Source organism: Plecotus auritus (genome assembly GCF_963455305.1).
Source record: "Plecotus auritus genome assembly, chromosome: X".
Lineage (NCBI taxonomy): Eukaryota > Metazoa > Chordata > Mammalia > Chiroptera > Vespertilionidae > Plecotus > Plecotus auritus.
In genome coordinates, this window is record NC_137784.1 from 69,395,132 (window position 1) to 69,422,215 (window position 27,084).

A 27,084-nucleotide genomic window follows, 5' to 3' on the forward strand; every position below is an offset into this window, starting at 1 on the left:
AGATATTGTTTCCACTAAGAAATCATAAGGAGCATAATAACAATATAAAAATATTTTACGTTCATTCAATCAATAACAAAAAGGTGATATAAGAGCAAAGTTTGAACAGCATCAATTTTTGAGCATGCAGGCCTTGTTGATGTCTTGGGATGGCTGTCTACCTCCTCTGTAGTCATCGGTATCTCATCCTTGAGTTGAAGGTGAGTGTCAGAGATAGGGGCAAATGCCCATTCATGGTTAGGTACCTAATAAGGTAAGGTCCCTTTAACACTGTTGGAGAGAGTCTTTTATTAATGTACTAGAGGCCTGGATTCATGCACTGGTGGGGTCCCTAGGCCTGGCCTGCAGGGATCATCTGAAACTGGCAATCCTACATCCCCTGAGGTGCGAAGCAGCAGGTGGCCAGGGAAGAGCATGACCCTGACCAGGCACCATGCCACTCCTGCTCAAGCGGCCCTGCTGCGCCTGCCACCGCCACTGCTCTGTAGGCTTGCTGCCGCTATGCTGTGGTTCCCATACGCCCATCCTAGGGTGATACCAACACGCCCATGACCAAGAAGTGGTCATGGCCTCAAGCCCAGTCAGTCCCAATGCCAGTCTCAATCCAGATGGGGGAGGGGCGTGCAGGCAAAGTGTCAGCAGGAGAGGCTTGCGCCACCGCAGCTGCACTCACCAGCCATGAGCCCGGCGTCTGGTGCCCGTTGGTCAGGTGAGCGGTGCTCCCGCTGTGGGAGCACACTGACCACCAAGGGGCAGCTCCTGCGTTGAGTGTCTTCCCCCTGGTGGTCAGTGTGTGTCATAGCTACCAGTCGACCAGTTGAGCAGTCGAACGGTCAAACGGTCAGTTAGGCTTTTATATATAGAGATTTCCCAATGGACAAAAATCTCCGGGTTGTCATAGTCTTTGAATCTTTGTCTCCTGGGAGTACTGTGAAATGAATGTTACTAATTTATTGGTTCCTAGAATGCAGAAGGTCTGCTTTATTTTTCCTTATATTAGGGAAACAAAAGATTTAAAAATCAACAATATTTTAAACAGAATCATAAGAATAATTATTCTCAATTCATTTGGTCTCATAGTTATTTTTGTTTATCCTGTTTATTTGCCAATATTTTTTTGAATTCAATTATTCCTTAAAGTTCTATAAATCTTCATCCAGTTCAAAGATATGACCTGCTTAGAAGCCTGCAAGTTAGAGTAGGTCCCTTTTCATAGATTTTTCTAAAGATATACCTGCAAATGAATCAGAGAAAAGCAATGACTATCCATGAATGACAAGACTTAAAAATGACATGGTTAAAGATTTTATTATAATGAAATTGATAAAAATCTTAGCTTTTCTATAAGATATAATGTTTTAGACAACAAATTCTTGGTAAATAAGGGACCTTACTGTAAAATGACATAGAGAATAATATAAAATCTGTATATATTTAGATTCAATATATAATTTCAGCATATAAAAATAAATAATATGTAAGATTTTAAAACATGATACATGGCTTATTGCACACGGTGTATTGAGCATTGAAAATAATTCATAAACTCCCAATATGTGAAACACAAATATCCAGAGTATCACTGGCAGACACCCCCGTAGGGAATCATGACTCTTGGCTTGCCTGGTGTCCCTGACTGGACACCAGTTATTCCTGAGAGTTTTCTGTTTGAATTTGACTCTGAATCTTTGCAAGTTCCTTTCTGAAGCAGACTAAAATTTCTATAATATTCATTTTAACAAAATATATGTATATAAATAGAACATAGTTATTATTAATTTTTATTTGACAAAGCTTCCCATGTAATTTCATGTATATTAAATCAGCCTAATTTAGTTTAAAAATATTTCTTTTAAGAAGAAAGAATAAATCCTTGAGTCATTCCAGGACCCATTGGAATGACTGAAAGTCATCTCTTGGTCAAAAAGCCTTAAAATTTAAACTTTGAAAATTGTCAAATATACTTAACCAAAAGATTAAATCATAAACTCTTTGTAAATCTAGGAACATGTATTTTATTCCTAGACATTAATCAAACTTAAACTGGTTTTAATATTAAAAATTTTGTCCAGACCACAGAATTCTGCTTGAGTTATATAAGTATTTAATATTTTTTGTTTTTAATCAGGCCAATAAAATATTATATCCTAGTAATGCCATCCGGAGGCTGAAAATTTACCACATGTGTTACACAGACAAACACATACCACATAAAGATCTTAACATAATTCAAATTACTAATTTTTGCAGAAGAACACAAGAACAAAAATGAATCTCCATACATGATGCCTTTTATTATCACAACCATATAATTTCTCCCAACTTAATTTGAACTTTTAACTCTTAGAAGCCTCAATTTCCAATAATAACCAAAATAAAATAAGTGACCAGCATTCCTTAGATTGACATTGACATTTATGAACCCCTTTTAAACACATTCTCACTTTCAAGAAACACACCTTCAAGCACCAGACATTCTGTCAAAAGCTTAAATCCATTTTACAGACTTTAGGCAATAAAGAAAAAATCAGGCAAATTTAAAGATTTATGAAGCAATCAATGTTTCAGTATTTCATAATATCTAGAAATTCAATAACCTTAATTAAAATTTACTAATTTAGAAAGAAATAGTTTAAATAAGTTAAAAGTGATTTGTTTAGGTGGCTATTTTCCAGAGATTTGTATTTTACACATGGCCCAGACCAGAATTCCTAGTATTTGCATCTCAGAGGTCCTGCCTGAGACTTTAGTTTTGGAAAGCCAATTATAGCATTTTGTGCTAAATAGGGGAGGTTTCTTGGAATGTAAAAGGATTTAGTGGGCTCTGAGTCACACACCTTTGACCCTGTGAAATCGGCATTGTAAAACAAGGGCAGTACTTTTAGTTCCTCAAAGATTGGCAGGTGTTGACAAAGGACTAACAAATGCACCCATTTTGAAATGTTTCTCTCATTTGAGTATATTTTTCTCTGAGGCTCTGTAGCAATTACAGAGAGGTCTAGTTTCCAGGTAGCATATAGCTGAGGGCCATTTCTGAGTCATAACAGCTTGCATGTATGGAAAAGACATGCTGATCTAAGAAGGCCTCATTCTCCATTTACTTCCCTGGGAATATGAAAACAAGTTTAGCTGCAGCGTAGCACCACACTTAATGGTGCCATGAACTGGCCAAACTTCCAAATTGTCCACTTTATAGTGTGGCCAGGCTATGTTGCAAATGAAGATTAGCCTTTTTCTTGAGAGACCCAGACTCAAATTTCTCCCAGTTGAAGAGTTTGTACCCCAAAAGAAAAGGGGACTCGCAGGCTCTCATGGAAGTTAATAATGAAGAAAAGATGGTTAGCAAACGTTCGATTAGTTTCCTCTTGGTGTTGCAGAAGACCAAAGAAAAACCAAGCAATGCTTTTAGAAAAATGGAGTTACACGATTTATGCCATTACACCAGCAGACCCATAGGAATAACTTCCCAAATCCGAGTAAAGTAACATTGAGGGGCTTCTTTTTTATATATTCCTGAGGTCTTTGTCCCACAAATATGTATTATGCTTCTGGTCCTTTTCGCGGTCTCTGCAAGAAGGCCCCAGGTGTTGGGGGTCTCCAGGCCATCTCTGATGGTCTGGCCTGGTGCCAGCATTAATAACTCTCCCTCCGGGGCAGTGCACTGTTCACAGTTTTATGGCCTCTGTAACAGGTTCTGCAAGACCAGTTTCTGGGAAAGAGGTAGTGACTTATAGGTTATCAAGAATGTACACTGGGCTTGCTAGCATGGATTCAGATTGCTAGCCCCCCACCCCCAACCACCACAAAATATCAGGGTTACATGGGAATTAGCCTTCTCATTGGGGGTTTCTTTAAAATCATCATTTTCCCTTTTTGGTTCAGTATCTGGGTCATTTAGTTCTAATACATATTAGCCGTCTGAAAAAAAACCGTTATGTGGGCATCACTGATTTTAAAAATATCTCCCTATCAGGTTAATGGGGGGCTGAATTGACCAGTAAAATATATGTTGCCCCTTAACATGCCCTAGTTGAAAGGGGGACAGGTTCTGATTTTAAAACAGTGATTGGTTGCTCAGATATCCCTACAGAAGCTTTACTCCAAGGGAAAGGGAAACTTTGATGGGTAGGGTTAAGAACAGATAAAGAAGCCCCAGTATCTACAAGGTCCTTGGTAATTCCCCCTTTTAAGATAATTTAAATTTCTCCTAAAGTATTAGTAAGGAGAAGGGGAAAATACCCTCTCATAGTCCTGGAGCAGCCCTATGTTTGCTTCTGTTTTCTCTTTGTAAATCACACTTCAGGTTTTCTTTTTAAACAATCATTCTTATATATTTTTTTTTACAGCAAAAGACTCCTCTACTGTTTTATAGCAGACCTTTTTTAGCAATTCTGTTGCCTTGCTTTCAGAAACCAGTAGGTGTGTTAATTGGAGTAGGTCAGAATAGTCAGGATTACATGTTCTAACAGTTAAAGTTTTGTGAATCCATCAGGGTCCTGGATAAAGTCGGGAAAATTGCTGGTTCCTCTCTAGTTGAGACCAGCTTTTTTCCAAAGGAAGCTGTTAGAATTCCTATTCTCATTTCCCTTCAAGTCAGTGGTAGTAGAGGAGACTGAAGGGGAAGGAAGAAGGGTGAGGAAATGGCAAGTCCAGAGAAGGAACCTCAGAAAGGAAGGAGGGGAAATGGGGTGTAGCCATTTATGAACTTATTGTCATCTCTTTTTGGAAGAATATTTTGTTCTATGTTCCTCCTTAGAAGCTTATAATTTCCAAATCAAGAAATGCTCCCCATATAGTCATTCAGTTTAATTTTAGAGTTGGCATTTTTCTAATTTCTGCATGCAAAATATTAATGTAGTTATCCAAAGACAACTACATTTTGGCCATTTCTAAGTTGATACTTTCTAGTTAAATCTTCTTATTTCTGTAAAGCACTTGCAAGTAAAGGCTTCCTATCAGGAATATTAAATGAGGGCTGGGATTTGCGATCTTTTATCCTTGGAGGCACAATTTCCCATGTAAATTTTTTTTTTTTTTTTTTTTTTTTTGGCTATCTGTAGTCTGAGCAAATTTTCTAGACATGTTATACAGTGGGTCAAGTGTGGCCTCAGTTTCTCTCCCAGCTGTTTAAAACAACTGGAAGGGGCCCTAGCCAGTTTGGCTCAGTGGATAGATTGTCAGCCTGTGGACCAAAGGGTCCCAGGTTCGATACCTCGGTTGCAGGCTCCTCCTCGGCCCAGGTCTTGGTCAGGGCACATGCAGGAGGCAACCAATGGATGTTTCTCTCACATCAATGTTTCCCTCTGTCTTTCCCTCTCTCTTCAACTAAAAATCAATGGAAAAGTATCCCTGGGTGAGTATTAAAAAAATAAAACAACTGGAAGGGTTAGGGGCCCTGGCAGACCAAGCATTATGGTGGCCCCTGGATGAGCCAGTTAATCACAGTTCATTTGGGACTTCCCTATGGGGCTCCTGCACTTCTGACACCTCCACAATGATTCTTAGTCACCTAAGAACACTTGTGAATTGGACTGCAGAGAGGATGGGCCCCTTTATCTTCGGAGCTGAATGAGTTCAGCTCTCATTTATACAGAGAAGGTTTTTTTTGCTCAGATTCTCAGAAAGCAATTCCAATTGAAAAGCCAAAATGAAAACCAGCCACCCATTTTTTTCTTCCAGTCCTGCCTTAGCCTGGGTTCTGTCAACCCTTAACCTTAGTCCCACCTTGAGGATTTTAAAACACAGCTCAGATAAAGTCATACCCTCTACCAAAAAGCAAGAAAAGATCCTGGATCCAAGAGACAACTCACCTAAGTTCACCCAATGGGCAGAGAACTGGCGGGCTCAATGGGCCCTTTGCTAGATCCTAATGTTGCAGATAGGCTGCCAGGTGGCATGGGAGAATTAATCAGTTGGGCACTCAAGAGGATATTTTCAGAAAAGTAGCCTTTATTGCAGATGCACTAGTGCCATGACTCAGGGGAGTCAGTCTCCAAATCCTGAGTGATGAATATGGATGAAGCTTTCCCTTTATACCCTTTAGTTCCTTTGTCCCCCAAATATGGATCAGACTTCCGGACCCTTCCCAGGCTTTGCAGCACGCCCCCATGAGTTGGAATGGGGGAAGTGCGATCACATCCAGAGGCCTGCCAGCACTAGCGCCAGCCCTCCGGGCTTGTATATGGTTCATGGTTTATTGCCTCTGTAAAATGGTAGTATTCAGGAAACAGGTTCTGCAAGGCAGGACAGGCATCACAGATAAGAAGGGAGTTTGATAAGAATGGAGTTTAATGGCAAGCAAGAGTGTATGTTTATTGGCAAGCAAGGATACATCAGAAGGCAGTTTATTGGCACAGATTCAGATAGCTAGCCCCCCAAATGTCTTATTTTCCCCTTCATTAACACCGGGTCTGGGTTTGTGGGCTGGTCCTGGGTGAGCTTCTTTTGAATTCTGCTGTGACTATGCCAAGTAATGTTAACATAAAAACATTCAAACCTGTAAAAAATTTTTGTGAGTTTATTTGAGCCAAACTGTTGACAGTTGCCTGGAAGCAGAATCTCAATGGATTGGGATAATGCTCTGGAGAATGGCGGTTTTTCACCTATTTTTATACATTACAATCAAAGGAGGAGACGCAGGTGGGTTACATGAAATCCACTGGTGATAGATTAGAGAGGCGGGAGAAAGCAAAGCAGGGAAACCTCTGGGATTGGATAAAGAGTAAAATGATAGATACATACTTCTTTTACTTAGGTGGGCACAGGATAGTTAAAAGTTGTGGATGAAAGGGGCCACATGCGACCTGACAAGCTCAGGGGAGGCCTGCATGACAGTCTTGCAAGCTCTGAGACCTAAAGTAACCACAAAGGACTGTCTGAAATTAAACTTTAACTAAAAGCAGTTATGGTAGGTAGTCATCTCCTAGACCTGTATCTTCACTGACAAGGTCAACCTTTACCTTAACTGAGCCTATCTGTCTTTTTGCATCTATGATAACAGATCCTTGAAATGTCTGGGTAACTTGTAACTTCCCTTTTTGTAGACCCCTTGGGGCACAACCTAATGTGCCTGGGCGCCATGACAGATACCACAAATTCCTTCATTGTTATCATGTGAATTGTTCCTGCACCCACCTAAGTATGTGTCCATCATTTTACTTTTTATTCAATCCCAGGGGTTTCCCCTCTTTGCTTTCTCCCGCTTCTCTAGTCTATCACCAATGGATTTCATGTAACCCACCTACGTCCCTTCCTTTGATTGCAGTTGTATAAATATAGATGTAACCCACCATTCTCTGATTGAAATACCTCTTCTTGGCAATAGTCAGCAATTGCTGACAGTTTGGCTCAAATAAACTCACAAAAATTCTTTACAGGTTTGAATGTTTTTCACCTTAACACAGTCACCAATTAATGTGATAGCAATAACAATGAAGAAATTTGTGGTATCTGTCCTGCGCCCAGGGTATTTGGTTATGCCCTGAGGGGTTCAGAATAAAGGGAAGTTACAAGTTACCCTGACATTTCAATATGCTATTATACATGCAAAAAGAAAATAATCTCAGTTAAGGTAAAGATTGACCTTCACAGGGAAGATACCAGCCTAGGAGGTGACTATCCACCATAACTGCTTTTAGTTAAAGTTTAATTTCAAATCATCCTTTTTGGTTACTTTAGGTCTCTGAGTTTGCAAAACTGCCATGCAGGCCTTCCCTGACTTTGTCAGATCAGCATGTGGCCCCTTTCATCCACAGTAGAAGGAAAATGGTCATCACTGAGAAAGAAGAAAATGAATATCATACTCTGTGGGTGTTCCTCTAATATTTGTAGTCAGCCTCTTTTGACTTGTTGCAGAAGACCAAAGAAATACCAAGCATGCTTCCAGAGAAAGGAAGGGAACACATTTATTAACACTAGTGGACTCCGGGAATAATTTCCAAATCAGAGTGAAGAAATAGGCAGAGGGCTTCACTTTTGTCTTGCAGATATGGTTCCGCTCCCTTTTGTGGGCTTACAGGAAGGCCCACAGGTGTTGGGGGTCCCCAGGCCATATCCGATGATCTGTCCTGGGGTCAGTGATAATGACCCCCCCCCCCCACCAGGGCAGTGCATTGTTCACAGTTTTTATGGCCTGACACGCCTTGCAAGACCAGTTTCCTCCTCATTCTCCCCCCCCCACCACCACCACCTCCCTTGTCTCACAAGCTTCTTTTAGCCTTGTGGAGCAAGGACCACAGGATGTTATGGTGAACAGGGGTGACAACCACTCTTAGCTACTTCCTGCTGGAAAGGGATGATGACCAAGGGGTTAGCATCCCGCTTCTTCCTCTCAGAGGGGTTTGTAGGGAGTTCTTCTGGTTTGTAGGACCATGTGAAGTTTAAAGGCATTGCCGTCCAGTTTTCAGGCAGGTAGAGGTAAGCAGTGGTCCCACACGTGCAGAATGTTCCTGCAGGGAGAACCAGGGGTAGGTGGTGTTTTCAGCCCTGAGGGTAGAGTTGCGTAGTTCATCTGGGAGGTGACCTGTTGGATGTTGGCCCTGCGTACTGCTGAAACAAATAGGAGCAACATTAGTTAGCTGCACATTGGCCGTGACAGGTCCTATTATTACTTTTTCCTTCCAATACAATCCCCCCCGCCACGTGCATTTGGTAGTGGAGTCATAACATGCCGCAGGCTGATAAGTATAGCTAACAAACATCTGGCTTGATTGCGTTTTCTCCTGGACTACCCGGTCTAGCATACTTGGGTAGCAAGTTTCTAAGCAAGGAGCAAAGGATAGCATGACAAGGTGTAATCCAACAATTTATGATGAGGCCTTTGTTTCCTTGCTGTGTGGGGAACAGTAATTTTATGGTGCTTCTGTGTCCCAGCAAGAGCAGATGAGTTCTCCTCCTGGTACTAGTCTAAGATTCCGCTGGCTCTCATAAAAAGACAAAATAAGAATTGTTAGATAAAACCAGTGATTATCCAGAAATACCAGAGCATATTACCTTTAGGAGAAGATAAGAAAGAGAGATTAGTGTTAGGGAGAATTCAGCAGGGTGTTATCTGAATTCCTTGGAGCAGGTTGCTCGGCCAGGTCTGCCGTCTTCTTGAGGGTGATCCCCAGGGGGTGCTTCTGGTCAGAGGTCACCTTCCACTCAGACTGGGCTTCACTCGGCTGGTGGGCTGCCTTCACCCGGGAGTGGTGGATCCAGGTGTTTAGTCCTGCAAACTTAAGAGCTGTGGGGGTGGTTAGTATGACTGTATAGGGTCCCTTACAGGTAGGCTTGAGGGGCTCCTTTTTCCAGTCTTTTACCCAAACCTGGTCTCCAGATTTATAAGGATGTATGGATGTTCCTAGAGAGATGGGTAGTCAGTCAGTAACCCACCTGTGGACCTCAAAGTCAGTTTTTCCAAGTCCTTGTAGTTGTTTCTGGATTTCTAAGTTCCCTATTTCCCCCAAATTTCCCTTTGGCTGAATTAAGGGAGGGGGTCTAACATATAGAATTTCAAAGGGAGAGAAACCTACCCTGGCCCTTGGGGCACAGCATACACACAGGAGTACAAGAGGCAAGATATCTGTCCAGGGTAAGGTTGTCTCTTGGCATAGCTTAGCCATAGTCTGCTTTAGAGTCCGGTTCATGCGCTCTACTTTCCCTGAACTCTGAGGCCTGTAAGAGGTATGTAGATTCCATTTAATTCCTAAAGCCTTAGGTACCTGTTGTACTATTTCTGCTACAAAGGCTGGACCTTTATTGGACTCTATGGTCAGAGGCATTCCATATCATGGAATTATGTCCTTCAACAATGCCTTAGTGACTTCTCTTGCCTTTTCAGTGCAAGTGGGATATGCCTGGACCCAACCTGAAAAGGTGCAAACAAAGACTAGTAGGTATTTATTTCCTCTGCTAGGCCCTATTTCTGTAAAATCTACTTCTAAGTCCTCAAAAGGAGTTGCCCACAGCGCTGAACTCCTATCAGTCCCACAAGACCCTGTTTAGCATTGTTCTGAGCACAGAGGAGACAATGCTGAGAGACTGAGGCACACAAGGAGGGAAGACGGGCAATTAGGTAGTATCTGCCTAACAAGGCTTCTAGAGCAGTCTTCCCTAAATGAGTGAGTTCATGCTGCTGGAGGACTACCTTATGGGCTAACTGTTCTGGGACATAGACCCTATGATCTGGGAGTATCCACCAGCCTTCCTTTGTTCTCTTGCCCCCTTCTTTCTGGGCCCATTTCTCTTCCTGAGGAGTGTATTTTGGAGGTTCAGGTAATGTGGGGGCCAACATGATCCGTGCCAGTGCTGCTTGTTGTTTAGCAGCCAGCTTGGCTTCGGCAACAGCACGCTGGTTTCCTTCTGATACTGACTCTTTCCCTTTCTGGTGACCTTTGCAATGGATGACAGCTATTTCCTTAGGCTCCCAGACTGCTTCTAGTAACTTTAAAATCTCATTCTTATTTTTGATTCCTTTTCTTCCTGCTGTCAGGAGCCCCCTTTCCTTATATATGGCCCTTTGGACATGCAGGGTAGCAAAGGCATAGCGCGAGTCAGTGTAGATGTTGGCACGCTTATTCTTACTGAGTTCTAGGTCTCTTACTAGGCCCCAAAGTTCTGCCCTCTGTGCTGATCATCCTTCAAGCAGGGCCTGTGCTTCAATTGTCTCCAAGTTTGATACCACTGCATATCCAGCTCATCTTTTTCCTTCATCTAAGAAGCTACTGCCGTCTGGGAACAATACCAAGTCCGGGTTTGGCAGGGGCCTATCTGTTAGATCTGGCCTACTGGAATAAAACTCCTCTAGGACTTCCAGGCAATCATGCTCAGGGGCCCCCTCAGCAACAGGTAGAAAGGTAGCAGGATTAGTGTTCTCACTGCTTCTAATCGTACCCGCGGGTTCTCACTTAACAGCCCTTGATATTGAGTCATTCAAGCATGAGTCAGCCAGTGCTGCCCCCTTGCTTCCATCAGGGTGACAACAGCATGAAGTACTTTTACATTTAAGTTTTGTCCTAAGGTAAGCTAATCCGCTTCCTTGACTAACAATGCAGTGGCTGCAAGGGCCCTGAGACACGGGGGCCACCCGGAGGCAACTGGGTCAATCTGCTTAGAGAGATAGGTTTTTGCCAAGGTCCAAACTCCTGGGTTAGAACTCCTAGGGCTACCCCGCTGTTCTCATGAACAAAAAGATTAAAGTCTCTTGTCACATCTGGTAGCCCTAGTGCAGGGGCTTCAGTGAGCTTTGCCTTTATGGTGATGAAGGCTTTCTCCTGTTTGGGACCCCATACAATGGGTGTCTTCTTTTCTCTGCTTAAAGCTTCATAGGGAGGCTTGGCCAGGTCTGAAAACCCTGGGATCCAAATTCAACAGAACCCTGCTGCTCCCAGGAATTCCCGAATCTGCCACCGGGTGCTAGGGACTGGGACGGCACATACTGCCTGCTTCCTTTCAGTCCCTAGCCTTCGTTTCCCTTGGCTGATTCGGAAGCCTAGATACTTGACTTTTTTCTGACAAATCTGTGCTTTTTTTCTTAGACACCCAATAACCTGTTTCAGTTAATAGGCTCAGGAGGGCTCCTGTCCCTTCCCAGCACTGAGCTCGTGTGGAGCTGGCCAGTAGGAGGTCGTCTACATACTGGAGTAGAAGACACCCCAAGTCCTGTCCTGGGAACTTAGACAGATCAGATGCTAGTGCTCCACTAAAAGGAGTAGGGGAGTTCTTGAACCCTTATGGCAGTCTAGTCCAGGTGAACTGCTCCTTGGCCCCTGTAGTTGGGTTTTCCCATTCAAAAGTGAAGAGAGGCTGACTGGAAGGCGCTAATTGAAGACAGAAAAAGGCATCTTTCCGATCTAGGCATGTAAACCATTCCGCCTCTGATAGGGTGAGTCCCAGAAGAGTGTAGGGGTTCGGCCGTGCTGAATGCAGGGTTATAACAGCCTCATTAACAGCCCGTAGATCCTGGACAGGGAGGTAGTCATTAGTCCCAGGCTTTTTGACAGGCAAGAGAGGCGTGTTCCATGGAGACCTGCATCTTTTAACAAGTCCCCACTGAAGCAGCCGGTCTAAGTGGACCTGGATTCCTAGGCTTGCTTCCCTTGGAATTGGATATTGGTGGATTTTAAAAGGCTGTGCCCCAGGCTTTAACTCGATTAGCACTGGGGTGTGGTCCTTAGCCAGGCCTGTAGAATTCCCGTCTGCCCAGACCAGTGGGAATTCCTTCTCTAATTCAGGTTCTAATGGTGAGGCCTTTGTCTGGGGGGTATAAAGTCTCCATTCCTCCTCCCTCGGCACTGCTAAGGACAGGGTCACTGGGGAGGTCTCCTCACCTAGGTGAAGCTGGGCTGAGCCATCTGGATCAAAAGTGATTTCTGCCCCCATTTTGGCTAAAAGGTCTCTACCCATTAGAGACACTGGAGAGTCTGGCAAGTATAGGAATTCATGAATTATTTGATGACCGCCAAGTTGGCATCAGCAAGAGCGGCAGAATGGTCTACAGGTCTGGTCCCCAGTAGCTCCAATAATGGTGACCTCCTTTCCTGAGAGAGGTGCTACTTTCTGATTGACTACTGAGTGCTCAGCTCCTGTATCAACCATAAAGTCCACAGTCTGGCCCCCAATTTTCATTCTGACCATGGGCTCGTGGGGGCCTAGCTGAAGTGAGCCCGGTCTGTCCTAGTCGGAATTAGCCATTGCTAGCCCAATAAGATCTGCTTCAGGTGGCTCTGGTTGATAGCAGCTGGGCAGAAAGGGGGGCCTGGTCTTTTTACTTTGCCATTTGGGACATTCATTCTTCCAGTGTCCTGTTTCTTTACAATAGGCACACTGGTCTCATCTCAGGCTCGCTCTTCCTTTTCCCCCTGGTCTTACTGATCTGTCTGGGAGTCTGAGCCTCTAAAAAGCCGCTGCTATTATATTGGCTGTTCTTTGTATTCTCTTTTCTTCCTCCTTCCTTGCTGCACTGTCTCGATTGTTGAAAACCTTGTTAGCTATCTCTAGCAGTTCAGTAGCATACTTTCCTGCAAACCCTTCCAGTTTCGGTAATTTTCTCCTGATGTCAGGCTGGGCTTGGCCTACAAAAACAGCATTTACCATGGTTTGATTTTCTGGGGCCTCAGGTCTAAAGGGGGTGTAGATCCGGTATGCCTCACATAGTCTCTCATAGAAAGGTGCTGAACTTTCATCAGGCTTCTGGAAAACCTCAGAGATTTTAGCCATGTTGGTGGGCTTCTCGGCTCTGGCCCTGACCCCCTGGAGGAAGGCCAGCCGATATCTTTCTAGCCCGGTCCTTCCATCTTCTGAGTTCGGGTTCCAATCAGGTTCCTCATCTGGAAAGGCCTTCCTAGCCCATCTGTTTGTGTCTAATATTCCTGCCGGGGCCTGGGTCTGGAGCCACTTCCGAGCCTCTGTTACTACTCTCATGCGCTCCTCAGTGTTAAAGAATGTGAAAAGGAGCTGCTTGCAGTCCACCCAGGTGGGCTTCTGGGTCTGGAAAATCATTTCTAGGAGGTCTACCATGGCCTGAGGTTTTTCAGAATAAGCTGGGGTGTGATGTTTCCAATTCAAGATGTCACTGGTGGCAAAGGGCTGATAATAATAGACTGGCCCTCCCTCCTGCAAGGTCCCATCTTTGCCAACTACTTTGGCACCCCGAATCTCCCTTGGAGGCATCTGACATGCTGGTTGTGGCCTGGGCCCTTGATAGGCTGAATGCAAGTGCCACCCAACTGGCTCTGGAGAGCCTGGTTGAGGAGAAATGGAAGGGGGCTATATTTCTAGACCTTTCAGACCAGCTGGGGAAGCACTTGGTGCTGCCTGTGGCACATATGGAGATGGTAAAACTAGCGGGACTTCCTCAGGAGATCCTGGCAGAACAAGGGGTTGGGTTTCCTTCTGAGAGACCTGTTTCTTTTCTCCTACTACTAAAACCTTACAGAACCGGACACAAGGCAGCAAGGTTTGAGCAATTCCTAACCAGCTGTCTATGTAAGGGAACTGATCTGGGTGTCTGGGGTCTGTTGTGACTACATTCCAGACTGCCCTGACCAGTCGTACATCTAAAGAGCCTTCTGGGGGCCAGCCGACCCCAAAGGCTGGCCATTCTAATTCACAGAATTTCCACAGTGTTTTGGGGTTCATTTTAATACCATAGTCCTCAATAAAGCCCTTTTCAAAATTTTCCAACATGCAATTGAGAACAGTGGGTTTACTTTGTCCCAACCCCATGATGATCGGTGGCGAGAGACAGACAATGGTGCAGGGAAATTAACTAAAAGCCTGGAGGGTCTCCTTAAAGAAAAGATCCTTAATCAGCACAGGCAGGGGCAGGGTGGGTAAAATCTCTCCACCCTGTGGAGCTGTGAGCCTCGCCCCTGAAAGTCCCAGCCAGCCAAAAGAGACAAGAAAAGTCGCAAATACCTTTAAATCTACCCAGAATTCCAAAATTTCAACCTAACACAGCAAAATCACAGAGCAAACCAAAGCCCCTAGTACACAAACATAGACAGAATTTTTTATCAACTATCCCTCCGTTATAGAGAGAAAATGTCTCTGAGAAAACTAACTCAATAGCGCTGATTGAGACTTGTGCAGACCATCATGGGTTCAGCCTTCAGTAAATCAAACGTTTTAACCCAATGAGCAAACAGAAAATCAAAGTAGCTTTCACTTTCACACAGACCAGTTAATGAGCAGATAATTATGCCAAGACAGACAAACATCTGTACTCACACTCTCTCAGTAGACTAGCCCAGACTGGAGCTGAGCAGATAATGCCCAACTCCCCAGATGGGCATGGGGGCACTCCTGGTACCCACACCCCAGAACAGAATTCTCGACCGATATCTTGGTGAGAACCTACCTGAGGAGTTAAGACTGCGTCCAGCCCCACTTCTTGGTAGCAAATTGGCTAGTCCCACACACAAACAAACAGAAGAGTGAACCCATAATTCCTCAATCGAATCTGAATTCACTCACCTCCGGAGTCCTGATTCCTGATTTACCTGACAAAGTCCTATGACTTCCAGGGAGGTGATCAAGCTCCCCCTTCCACTCACTTGGAGTGGGCCTGACTGACTAGGGCCCCTACCTTACCGATTCTGTTAACAGGTCCAGAGGTGTCCGTCCACTTTCTCCAGTTGCCGGCCAGGTCCTGGGCTGAGGTCCGGGAGTGCCTGGAGTCCCCCCCCTCCACACCCCCCAGGTTCAATTCTGCTAAAATCAGAAGCGCCTGCCTTTCGGAGGCCTGTCCCACGCCCCCAGGCCCCACACTCTGTCCACTCACCAGAGGCAAAAGTCAAACGTGGTTAGCTTCCCGGTTCAGGGAAGCAAATGTTGCAGAAGACCAAAGAAATACCAAGCACGCTTCCTAGAGAAAGGGAGGGACCCCGTTTATTAACACTAGTGGACTCTGGGAATAATTTCCAAATCAGAGTGAAGAAACATGCAGAGGGCTTCACTTTTTATAACCTTTGTCTTGTAGATATGGTTCCGCCCCCTTTCATGGGCTTACAGGAAGGCCCCCAGGTGTTGGGGGTCCCCAGGCCATATCTGATGATCTGTCCTGGGGCCAGCGATAATGACCCTCCCCCCCAGGGCAGTGCATTGTTCACAGTTTTTATGGCCTGACACGCCTCGCAAGACCAGTTTCCTCCTCAGACTCTGCCCTCTATCTTAAATGGTCCTTCACAATCCAAGTAGAAGAGCACCCAGCTTAAGAGGACATGTTAAGAACACCTCTGCTCTTTCTGAACATCTTATATTTCTGAATCTTCTGCTTTTCAGATTAGATTTTCTTTGTGGTTTTGACAGTGAGATTACATTCTGACAGCTGTTAATGGGAAAATTTCTGAAGAACTAAATGTCAGACAAAATTGTGGATGTTGGAAAAAAAGCAAGTTCATGGCTAGAAAAAAATAGCAATAAAAATTATCCAGAAGCTTGCAAGTGAAAATAAGCAATACAAGTGATAATTGAGTAGCTAGCATTCTTGCTAGCAAATTAAACTAATACTTCTTTTCAAATAAAGTTTATGGAAATTCTCTCAAATAAAAATAGATTCCAGGACAAATTTCCAGACCTTGTTGATCATTCTGACATTTGAATAAATCAAATAACAAAGCAAATGACAAGAAAACACAAAATAAAAAGTATCAAAACTACAGAAAACCTCTATCTAAAATGATTATGTTGTAGGTACTCCCAGAATTGAGAATTAAGGACTTCTTTAAAGAAATTCCAAAAACCAAGATTATAATTTGGAGAGTGTGCCTAGTGCCAATTCTTAAAGTAGCGCTTATCCTGTGCCACATTCTCTTCCAAAACCTTTATGCTTATTGACTCATTTAATCTTCATTTAACAACCCAAGAAGAAGGTCTTATTATTAACTCCATTTTACAGATGTGTACACTGAGGTAAGGAGAGGTTAAATAACTTCACCATGGTCACACAGCGAAACGGCAGACTTGTGATTCAGTCCCAGGCAATCTGGCTTCAATGCCCATTCTCTTAATTTCTATAAGATCATGACTTTTTAGTGAAAAAGCATAGTTTTCATAATCTGAGATTCAATAAACTGTAAAAACCATAGTCCACATGTCTACTAACTGTTAGAAATGTCTTTCTAAATCAAAAACATGGAATATATATATAACATAGCTTATAATGAACACTCCATCGAACAGTGAAAACTTATGAATCATGTTTTTAACCATAATTTCCACAAAATGAATTTCTTTAACATACAAGATCTTTAGGCCCCACAGGTCTAAGTGTTAATCTTGCTGCACAACAGCTGAGTGATAGATAACTCAACATTACAATTTATCTAATTTGTTCCTAAATTATCTATTTTGATGACAAGATAGTATTTAACATTTTGTTAGTTTAAGCTAGCTAGCAGCAGACACCAAACTTTATTTCTTTACAAGATTATCTGAATTGAATAGAACATATCATAGTTGGTAAAATTGAAGCATAGTAGCAATCATCTTGGGTAAAAACTGCTGTTTAATTTTTAACCCTGCTGTTCTAGCTTCTGTACTTATTTGCTTGCTAAAATAAAAGAGAAGTTACATTGATTTTCTGAACTTACATAAATCATCCCATTCAATTGAATACCCCATAGATTGTGCTTTTTACTGATCTTTCAAAACACATTCCTTTGCATCCTGTGACCAGGACAGCACAATTGCTTAAATTGCTTCAGTGGCTCCAGAAAATGTGTTTTCCATTGACTCAGTGGCTCCAAGACCTATAACTATGATTAATCTTTGTATATAACTAACTTGCTCAGTTTAGCTTCTGTAACTACTTTTTGCAAACCAGGTTCCTCATTCCAAACCTAAAGATGTAATCAATACCTTTGTGATATTTGCCTATATAAGCCTGATGTTACTGCCATTTCGGGGCTGCGAGATTTGGAGCCACATCTCCCTCGAAGTTGCCGGCTTTATTGATTAAGTGACTCATTGATTTGGTTTTGCATCCTGTGTATTACTCGTGGGGTACATTACAACAAAATCTAAGAGTAAATTCACTCATTAAATTATTTGTCTTTAAAACTTATAAAAATAAGAAAAATGTTGTTAAATCCTGGAGTACCTAAATTTAGGGTAAAATCATTATTTTTCCCTATTTTTGTGAGTCTAAAGTATGGTTTCTTTAAATTGGGTTCATAAGAAATTAATACTTTCTTGTTTAAAAATCTTCATATCTTACCCTAGCCAGTTTGGCTCAGTGGATAGAGTGTTGGCCTGTGGACTGAAAGGTCCTGGGTTCAATTCTTGTCAAGGGCACATGCCCAGGTTGTGGGCTCGACCTGCACAGGAGGCAGATGATCAATAATTCTCTCATCATTGATGTTTCTATCTCTCCCTCCTTCTCCTTTCCTCTCTGAAATCAATCCTAATATATAAAAACCTTAGGTCTGTCACATCCACAATGACTGGAGGCTTGACCTAACGCCTAGGCTGCATGCACAGCAGGATCTGATGGGTGGGGACTTGTGGCAGCAGAGACAGGGATGGGGGAGGCGTGGCCGGCACTCACACTCACTCACAACCACACACACACAGACACACACAGTGCCCACCAGCTCACAGCCTTTCCTCCCTTTCTTTCCCTCCTTCCAAGCTCACTCTAGGAGCCTCTCTCAGAATGAGGAAACAAAACAGACTGGGCCTGAAGAGGCCTGGATGGAAAGGAGGGTGGGCAGAGGGTGAAGTGGCCCCCACTGGCCCCGCCCCCTCCCAGCCAGGAAAGAGAAAGAGGGAGACAGGGAGGCAGACAGGCCTGGAGGACTGCTGAGAAAAACAAAGAGAGACAGAGACTGGGTGAGATCAGGCAGGTGGGGGGTCAGTTGGGGCCGTCAGGGGAGGGCAGTTGGGGGCAATATCAGGCCGGCAGTGGAGGGCAGTTAGGGGTGATCAGGCAGGCAGAGGCAGTTGGGTCAAGATCAGGCTGGCAGGGGAGAGCAGTTGTGGGCGAGATTCGGCCAGCAGGAGAGGGTAGTTAAGGGCAATCAGGCAGGCAGGCAGAGTCAGTTAGGGGCTATCAGGCAGGCAGGCAGAGGCAGTTAGAGGTGATCAGGCAAGTGAGCAGTTAGAAGCCAGCGGTCCTGGATTGTGAGAGGGTCCAATCCCAGGGATTGGGCCTAAACCAGCAGTCGGACATCCCCCAAGGGATGAGGATGCAGGCTGGGCTGAGGGAACTCCCCCCCACCATGCACAAATTTCATGCACCGGGCCACTAGTCTATATATATATAAAAGCCTAAGCAACCCAACAACCAAATGACCAAATGACCGATCAACTGGTTGCTGTGATGCGCACTGACCACCAGGGGGACAGACACTTAATGCAGGAGCTGCCCCTTGGTGGTCAGTGTGCTCCCACAGCAGGAGTGCCACTCAGCTGACCGACGGGCTCCAGACACTGGGCTCATGGCTGGCAAGCACAGCTGCAGTGGTGTGAGCTTCTCCCGCCGCTGCAGCAGCTACTGAGTGGTAGCAACAGGTGCAGCGAGGCTGGGATGAGTGGAAGCAAGCATGGTGAATGGCCTGGGCTTGGGCTCCTCCCTGGCCGAGGGGTCCCGGACTGTAAGAGGGCACAGGTCAGGCTAAGGGACCCCACTGGTATATGAATCCATGCACCAGGCCTCTAGTAAAAACATATTTTAAAAAACACCCTTATATCTTATGGCAATTTTTTCAAAGTTATTTTATATGGACCCAGCCATCCTCAGGCTTCTTCTATGAAAATGATCAACCTGATCAATACTTCCTCTATTACCTTTTATTTCCCTCTCAACTCACTGTTACCCATACTCCTTTTTAAAGCTTTAAGTGGCTCAGGGTGACTTGATACAAGAAGCCAGGTACATATAGACATGGTGTGAGAGTGGTAATGCTATGTCTGAGAAAAAAATTCTCAACAAGGATTGAGTGTGATGTTGGGCCTTGAAACTTTATTAAGAATGGGGTTAAGTTTGGGGTAAAATTCAGATGGAGGGATAAGGGTAGTTCTCATTTTGCTTTTGTTATTAGGTTATTAAATAGATTCTCACCATTTAGAATTAGAGAGCCATTATGAATCAAATTTAGTTTCTCAAGTTGAAACCATGAGATGTGTCTTGACTTAAGATTTGTCTGGGGATGTTTTATATCTATATGTAATTTCACTTATATATGGAATCTAAAAAAACAAAATAAATGAACAAACAAAAGGGGGGCGGGGTGAAAAATTTGAGGGGATTAAGAAGTACAAATTGGTAGTTACAGAATAGTCATTGGGATGTAAAGTACAGCATAGGGAATATAGTCAATAATATTATAGTAACTATATATGGTGCTGTTGTAGGCAGTTAGACAGATCTGAGCAGAGCAAGGACAATGGGGCAGGTACAGAAGGTCACCAGGGTGGAAAGCCCCAGGTTCCTAGCAAAGGACAATTATAGGGTGGGACCTCGCCCCCAGGGTGACCTTTCCTCACTTAGCATGTTGCTGGTCATATGGTTTGGACCCCATGACCTTTCCTCCCTAGAGATAACATCTAGGTCTCAGGTCTGTAGTTCAGGTCCAGGCCCAGAAAATCAGCAAAACCAGATAAGCAATGCCATGCCAAGGCTGACCTCAGGACCAGCTGCATTGAATAATGACCCCCCTGCCCTGGATTGGACCAATCAATCAGTGGATAGCTACACCCTTAAAGTACATATCTGGAAAGCTGCTGAATATTCTATTGAGATCTTACCCTGGGACCTCCCCTAAAATCTCCACCCTTAAAACCCTTAGGATGAGCTTTGGGCAGTGGCAGTATCGTAGCCAATGAGGTTTATCCGAGGTGTGATCATTACTAATTAAAAAAACAAAAAAACCCTTAGGATGGAGGACCCAGAGTACTTTCCCTTCAGAAGCACATCTGAGACTCCCCCCAGGCGAGTTACCATTAGCTTCCTCACTCCAAAGTACCAAGGGCCCTTCCTTTGTCCCTATAACTTGTTCCCTAAGCCCATTTCTTCTATGAATTACTTCTTCCACCTCTGTGACTTTCTAAATAAATGTTCTCTTATAGTTGGAGTCTTGGCTCTGAAGTCTTTCCTAGCCAGAACTCAAGTACCGAGGTTGCTGAACCCAGATCCAGTCCGACCTCACCCGTCTAACACCTGGTGCCATTCCCACCACCTACAACAGTGCCAGATGGGTACTGGAAATATTGAGGGGAACACTATGTTAAAAATATATGATTGTCTAACCACTAAGCTGTACACCTAAAATCAATACAAAATAAAATTGAAAGCAAGCTGAAAAATAACTCACTGAAATATAAGAGCATTCTTCTGTATCAATATTTCACTCTCAAAAAAGATATAGGACACAGTATCTTTCCCCAGGTCAAAATACTAACCTACAGCACCTAAAGAACAGTATGTCTCTATCTACATAATGCTACATATTCTAATGAAAAAATAAAAGGGTGTTGGTACTAATTATCTATAAATTTTGTTGTCATAATTTAAAAAAAATATATATTTTATTGATTTTTTACAGAGAGGAAGGGAGAGGGATAGAGAGTTAGAAACATCGATGAGAGAGAAACATCGATCAGCTGCCTCCTGCACACCTCCTCCTGGGGATGTGCCCGCAACCAAGGTACATGCCCTTGACCAGAATCTAACCTGGGACCCTTCAGTCCACAGGCCGATGCTCTATCCACTGAGCCAAACCAGTTAGGGCTGTTATCATAATTTTTATATATACACTAGAGGCCCAGTGCATGAAATTCGTATATGGGGGGGGGGGTGTCCCTCAGCCCAGCCGGCACCCTCTCCAATCTGGGATCCCTCTCACAATCCAGGACTGCTGGCTCCCAACTGCTCACCTACCTGCCTTCTTGATTGGCCCTAACCACTTCTGCCTGCCAGTCTGATCACCCCCTAACCACTCCCCTGCCAGCCTGATTGATGCCTAACTGCTCCCCTGCCAGCCTGTTTGCCCCTAACTGCCATCCCCTGCAGACCTGGTCCCTCCCAACTGCCCTCCCCTGCTGGACTGATCACCCACAACTGCCCTCCCCTGCAGGCCTGGTACGCCCCAAATGCCCTCCCTTGCAGGCCTGGTCCCTCCCAACTGCCCTCCCCTGCTGGCCATCTTGTGGTGGCCATCTTGTGTCCACATGGGGGCAGGATCTTTGACCACATGGGGGCAGCCATCTTGTGTGTTAGAGTGATGGTCAATCTGCATATTACTCTTTTATTAGATAGGATAGAGGCCTGGTGCATGGGTGGGGGCCAGCTGGTTTGCCCTGAAGGGTGTCCCGGATCAGGATGGGGTTCCCTTGGGGCGTGAGGCTGCCTGGGCGAGGGGCCTGTGGTGGTTTGCAGGCCGGCCACGTCCCTTGGTGACCCAAGTGGAGGCCCTGGTATCTGGGGTTTATTTATCTTCTACAATAGAAATTTTGTAGCCTGGAGCGGAGCCAAGACTCCTGCTCTCTCAGTGGCAGCAGCCATTTCTGTTGGGATTTATGTATCTTCTATAATTGAAACTTTGTAGCCTTAAGCGGAGGCCTGGGCCGGCCAGGGTGTGCGGAAAGCTTGGCTTCCTCCATCGCCGGGGGCAACCCTAGCCTCCTGCTCTTTCCAGCTCCATGGCTGCCGCCATTTCTGTTGGAATTTATTTACCTTCTATCATTGAAACTTTGTAGCCTTGAGTGGCGGCCTGGGCTGGCAAGGGCAGGTGGAAAGCTTGATTTCCTCCACTGCTGGGGAAACCCAAGCCTCCCTCCTGCTCTCTGTGGCTGCAGCCATCTTGGTTAGGTTTATTTGCATATTCGCTCCTGATTGGCTGGTGGGCGTGGCTGGTGGGTGTAGCGGAGATATGGTCATTTTTCATATTACTCTTTTATTAGATAAGATTATATATTTTATCTACTTTATATATATTATATATATTGTGCCTTTTTGACCAAATCATACTAAGGGTTAAGATATGAGTATGATCACATATAAAATACCACTGAGTATGTAATCAAAAGAGTGAATAGAATTTTTACAAATACAAAGCAAAATAATTAATTAACCAAAAGAGAAAAATTTAGCCTCAATAGCAATTACATAATTAAAAATTAGAATCAGTTTAGAGTAGGATCATATAGCTGTTAAACCATCAAAGTATATAAAATTTATCAAGTCAATTTTGACCATGTTGTAAAGAACTGATTTCACTGATACTTTTCTTGGAATATGGTCAATTGGTTAATGTCCTGAAGCATGTATCAAGTTGTACAATTAGTTATTCTCTTTGACCTGGCAGTTCCACTCTAAGAATAATCTGAAGGAAGTAAAAAATGAAGATAACTTCATAAGTATGCTTAGAATAATAACATCCTATATAATACAAGCCCAGAGACCATTACAGCGGAACAACCAGAATGACTGGTCAACCAGTCGCTATGATGCACACCAACCACCAGGGGCCAGATGCTCAACACAGGAGAAGGAGGAGGGGGGCACAGTGAGGCCTGGAGGTGCACGCTATGGCCTAGGGATCCCAGGGACCACAAGCCCAGAGCTTGCTTTCCAATATAAAAAATAAACTGAATAACAAAAGCAGCCGGACACTGCTACCCTGGGAAGAATGGCTCCAGGAGGGAAAGGCCTCCCCAGGCCCTGCCCCGCCCAGCTGTCACGCCACAGGCTCTCGAGGACTCACAGGTGACATGCAGGAAGCAAAAACCCTCTGACTCCAAAGCCAGTCACACGAACAGCTGCTCCCTGTCCAGCTCCATGGCAGACGCAGCGCTGCTGCCACCTCAGCTCCCGACTTCCAGCTCTGGCTTCCTGCCTGCCCCATCCTATACTACCCTCATTTGGGAGCGTGGCTTCGGCCTTGCTCAATAGCGCCACAGCACAGCCAGAGAGTGGCAGGACACAGCCACCAGCGCTGGTTGGGCATTGATTTGACCGCTGACTCATGTCCATGTGCAGTTACACTGCATGTTTACATTTGTAGGGAAGCAGGGCAGCCCGCTCCTGCTGCCCACCTCACCTTCTAGGCTAAGAAAGGCCCGCTGATCTCCGTGTTTCTCCTCCCATCCGGAATCAAAACCTTTTGGGGATGAATGATCCCAGCGATGGCCCCAACACATGCTCGGTGTCACTGTCACAGACATTCCCAGTCATTACAGCCAGTTCCTCAGCCCGCAGTGCCCTGCTCCACCCACTGCCACTCCTCACCTATCACCCCCTAAGGACCACCTTATGTTATCCTTTCTGAAATGTGAGCAAGATCCCAAATGCCCCCCTGTCAATAGCTCCCTTGCCCTACCTTTCTTACTCTAAAAACCTTGCATTTTAAAAATATATATTTGATTGATTTCGGAGACGGAAAGAGAGATAGAAACATCAATGATGATAGAGAATCATTGATTGGCTGCCTCCTGCACGTTCCAAACTGGGGATTGAAACCTCCCCGGCCCCTCCTCCTATTCCTTCCCAGGCCAGCAGGCCCCCGGTGGCAGAGTGGCAGCGAGGGAAGGAGGAGTGGGGGAAGCAGGGAACCGTGGGGTGGTGGGGAACCCAGGGCAACATTGGCATCTGGCATCTGTTCCTTCCATGCCCAGCCTAGTGACAATCACCTCCTCTCCTGATCCCACTGGGGCCTTTAGGCCCCATCAATCTGGCCCTGATCCCACACCAGGGCTAGGGACCCCCACCTGTCCACGAGTTTCGTGCACTGGGACTCTAGTTTAATGATAAAAAATAGTAATTGTTTATTTTCATCTGCATAAACCACATGCAGAGTGAAAAAAGCAAGTTGATCATCCCAGTATAACAAAATTAGCTAATACTAGTGAGGTGGCTTGATAAAGCCCAGCTAAAGTGATGATGATAATTATGATATTGCTGATGATAACAATCTGTAAAAATTTAAAATAAACTAAAAATAATGACTATATTTATAAAGAAAATCATATTCATAGGAATAATGCACATCAACTGTGAGGGTAGTGCTTACCTGTGGGGAAGCAGAAAACAGAAAGCTTGGTGAGTAGGAGTGTAGAGGTTACTTTTTTTATTTTTCATTGAGAGAGAGAGAAGAAGATTTGGCAAAATGTCAATACTTATTTTAGATACAGCTCATGTGGGTGCCTGTTTCATTACTTCTTATAGTTTTCTATTTATCTGAATATTTCAATATTTAAATTTTAGTTGAATAAAAAGTAATACATGCTTACTGTAGAAATTAAACAATGCTGAAATGTATAAATGAGAAAACAATCCTTTGTCATTTCATCATCTAAAGATATGGTTGTTAGTATTTTAGGTTATATGCTCTCAGTCTTCCAGAGTAATTTCAGGTATATATTATTTTTTATTTTTGAAAAGTGAAATCATGCTATTATGTTCTGCTTTTATCACTTAACATATTATGAACCATTCTTTTCAAAACCAGGCAATAGTTCCCTTAACATCATGTTTAATGGTCACCATATGGATGCACTATTTCTTATTTAACAAATCTCTCATTATAGTCCTATTTTATTTTCCTGTGTAATAAGCAACACTGTGTGAAGATTGAAACTATAACTTTGAACATTCCTTAAATATTCATTATGTCAAAGTACTATGAATAAAATTGCCCTGTCAAAGGGTATGGACATTTTTTAAGGCTTTTTAAACATATTGTTGAGTTCAGAAAGGTTTGGGTTATAGCCATCATTGGGGTATTACCTTTCAGGTTTTGCCAACTTGATGGAAGGATAATTTTGTTTTAATTTACATTTTTTGGGTACTAGTCCTTGAGCTTGATCAGAATACAAAAAAGGCAGGTGTGGCTTAGTGATTGAATGTCATCGTCCCATGCACCAAGAGGTCACTGGTTCAATTCCTAGTCAGGGCACATGCCTGGGCTTCAGGTTTGATTCCCAGTGAGTACTTACAGGAGGCAGCCGATCGGTGTTTCTCTCTAAACGATGTTTCTCTCTCTCTCTCTCTCTCTCTCTCTCTCTCTCTCAATCTCCTCTCCTCTCCTCTCCTTTAAATCAATCAATAATTTTTTTTAAATAATGTAAAGAAGAATTAGACATTGTCTCTGCTTGTGAGCAGCTTAGCCAGATAACTTGGATGTAAATTAGCAAATGTTAAGCTAAACATACAATTTCAATATAGTATAATTTATACTTTCTGTTCCATACTGCTTCTTTCCTTGCTTCTGGATGATCAAGGGCCACAAGAATAATATAAAACAGACCCATCCCAATCTGACAGTGAAGTGTTAATTGAAGATCAATTTGCTAAAGAATTCCAAGAGATGTGCAAATGCTAAACATGATGCCAATAACATTTCAACATGTTTGTTTCTTAAGACCCCTGGTTGTTGTTTCCCCATGCATCCTGATTAAGCCCTGGGGAAGGGTGATTTGTGGGAGGATGGTGAATATCAGTTGAGTGGGAAACTGAGGATAGTGAGGATAAGGCTTGTAATCAGACACTAACCATTCTGGACTTGACTAGGGACCAAGCAATGGCCAGCAACAGTGGCAGCTGCAGCAGCTGTAGACTTTCCAGACTTTGAAATGTCAGTATTAGCAAGCTATCATGGCATTGTCTCTTTTGTTGCCCCATTCCATTCACACAGCTCTGTGATGTAGTGATTATCGCAGTTATAGACATGAGAAAACAGAGGCTCAGAAAGGTTAAGTATTTTGCTTATGCTGCCTACTAAGCGATTTATAAAATAAAGATTTTAAAGGACATTTGTCTGACTAAAAGCCTCTTTTTGCCGTGTGCTATGTACTTGTAGAACAATAGATAACCTAGGTAAAGCAGGTTATCATATAAATCAGACTATCACATTAGCCAAACTGTAGGAAGAGAACCATGCCTTTGCCTCTCCTTTGACTACCTGTCAAAGTCTGATTTTCAGATTTTGTTTTTAATGGCTTGAAAGACAAACCTTTAATTTTTCACAAAGACTCACTCTGAGTTCCAAAGTGTTTTCTTTTCGTGGTACCCGTAAAGTAAAAATTGAAGTGATGATATCTGAGTTAATCACAGCAGGCCCCCTCCTTATTAACTCAATCATTGTTCATAGGATCTGCATTTCTGCTTGTTACATTAAAGCCATGTTTGTGGCCTTGAGCTGAAATGACAGTTTGCCACCATCCTTCACTACAGGTTACTTAGCAGTCATTCATTAGAGATAATAATAAAATAGCATTGCCCTCTTTAAAAAGTATTCAAGTTTCCAGATGAGAATAAACATAATAAAAACTAGGCTGATACAGGCAGTTCAATCTTAAATACTGGGCTGACTAAAACCAATAAGAATAGAAAGATGATTCAAGCAGCAACCTCATTATAAGATTCCCTGAAACGACTTTATTAGAGAAGATAAAACAAGGAAAGAGCACTCACACAAATGTGAAATCCTCAAACGCCTAACTGCTGTTTTCTAATACCCTGGGGCTGGGTTGCATGGAGTGTTCATCCTTGGCAGCCTCACTTTAGGAAGCTTTGAAAATATACTGATACTGGCCCCACCCTGAGACATTCTCTGGGCATCATTATTTGTTTTTTAAAGTATCCTAGGTGACGCCAATGCAGTC

At 43.7% G+C, this 27,084-nt stretch overlaps 1 long non-coding RNA gene across 1 annotated transcript; it reads right to left on the minus strand.

Moving 5' to 3' along the window:
* Positions 1-7,879: 7,879 nt before the first annotated feature.
* LOC308239329 lies at positions 7,880-27,042 on the minus strand. Its single transcript, XR_013959735.1, has 2 exons — positions 26,894-27,042; positions 7,880-8,544 (listed from the first exon to the last, which is right to left on the minus strand). It is a non-coding gene; the product is annotated as an uncharacterized lncRNA (long non-coding RNA).
* Positions 27,043-27,084: the final 42 nt, after the last annotated feature.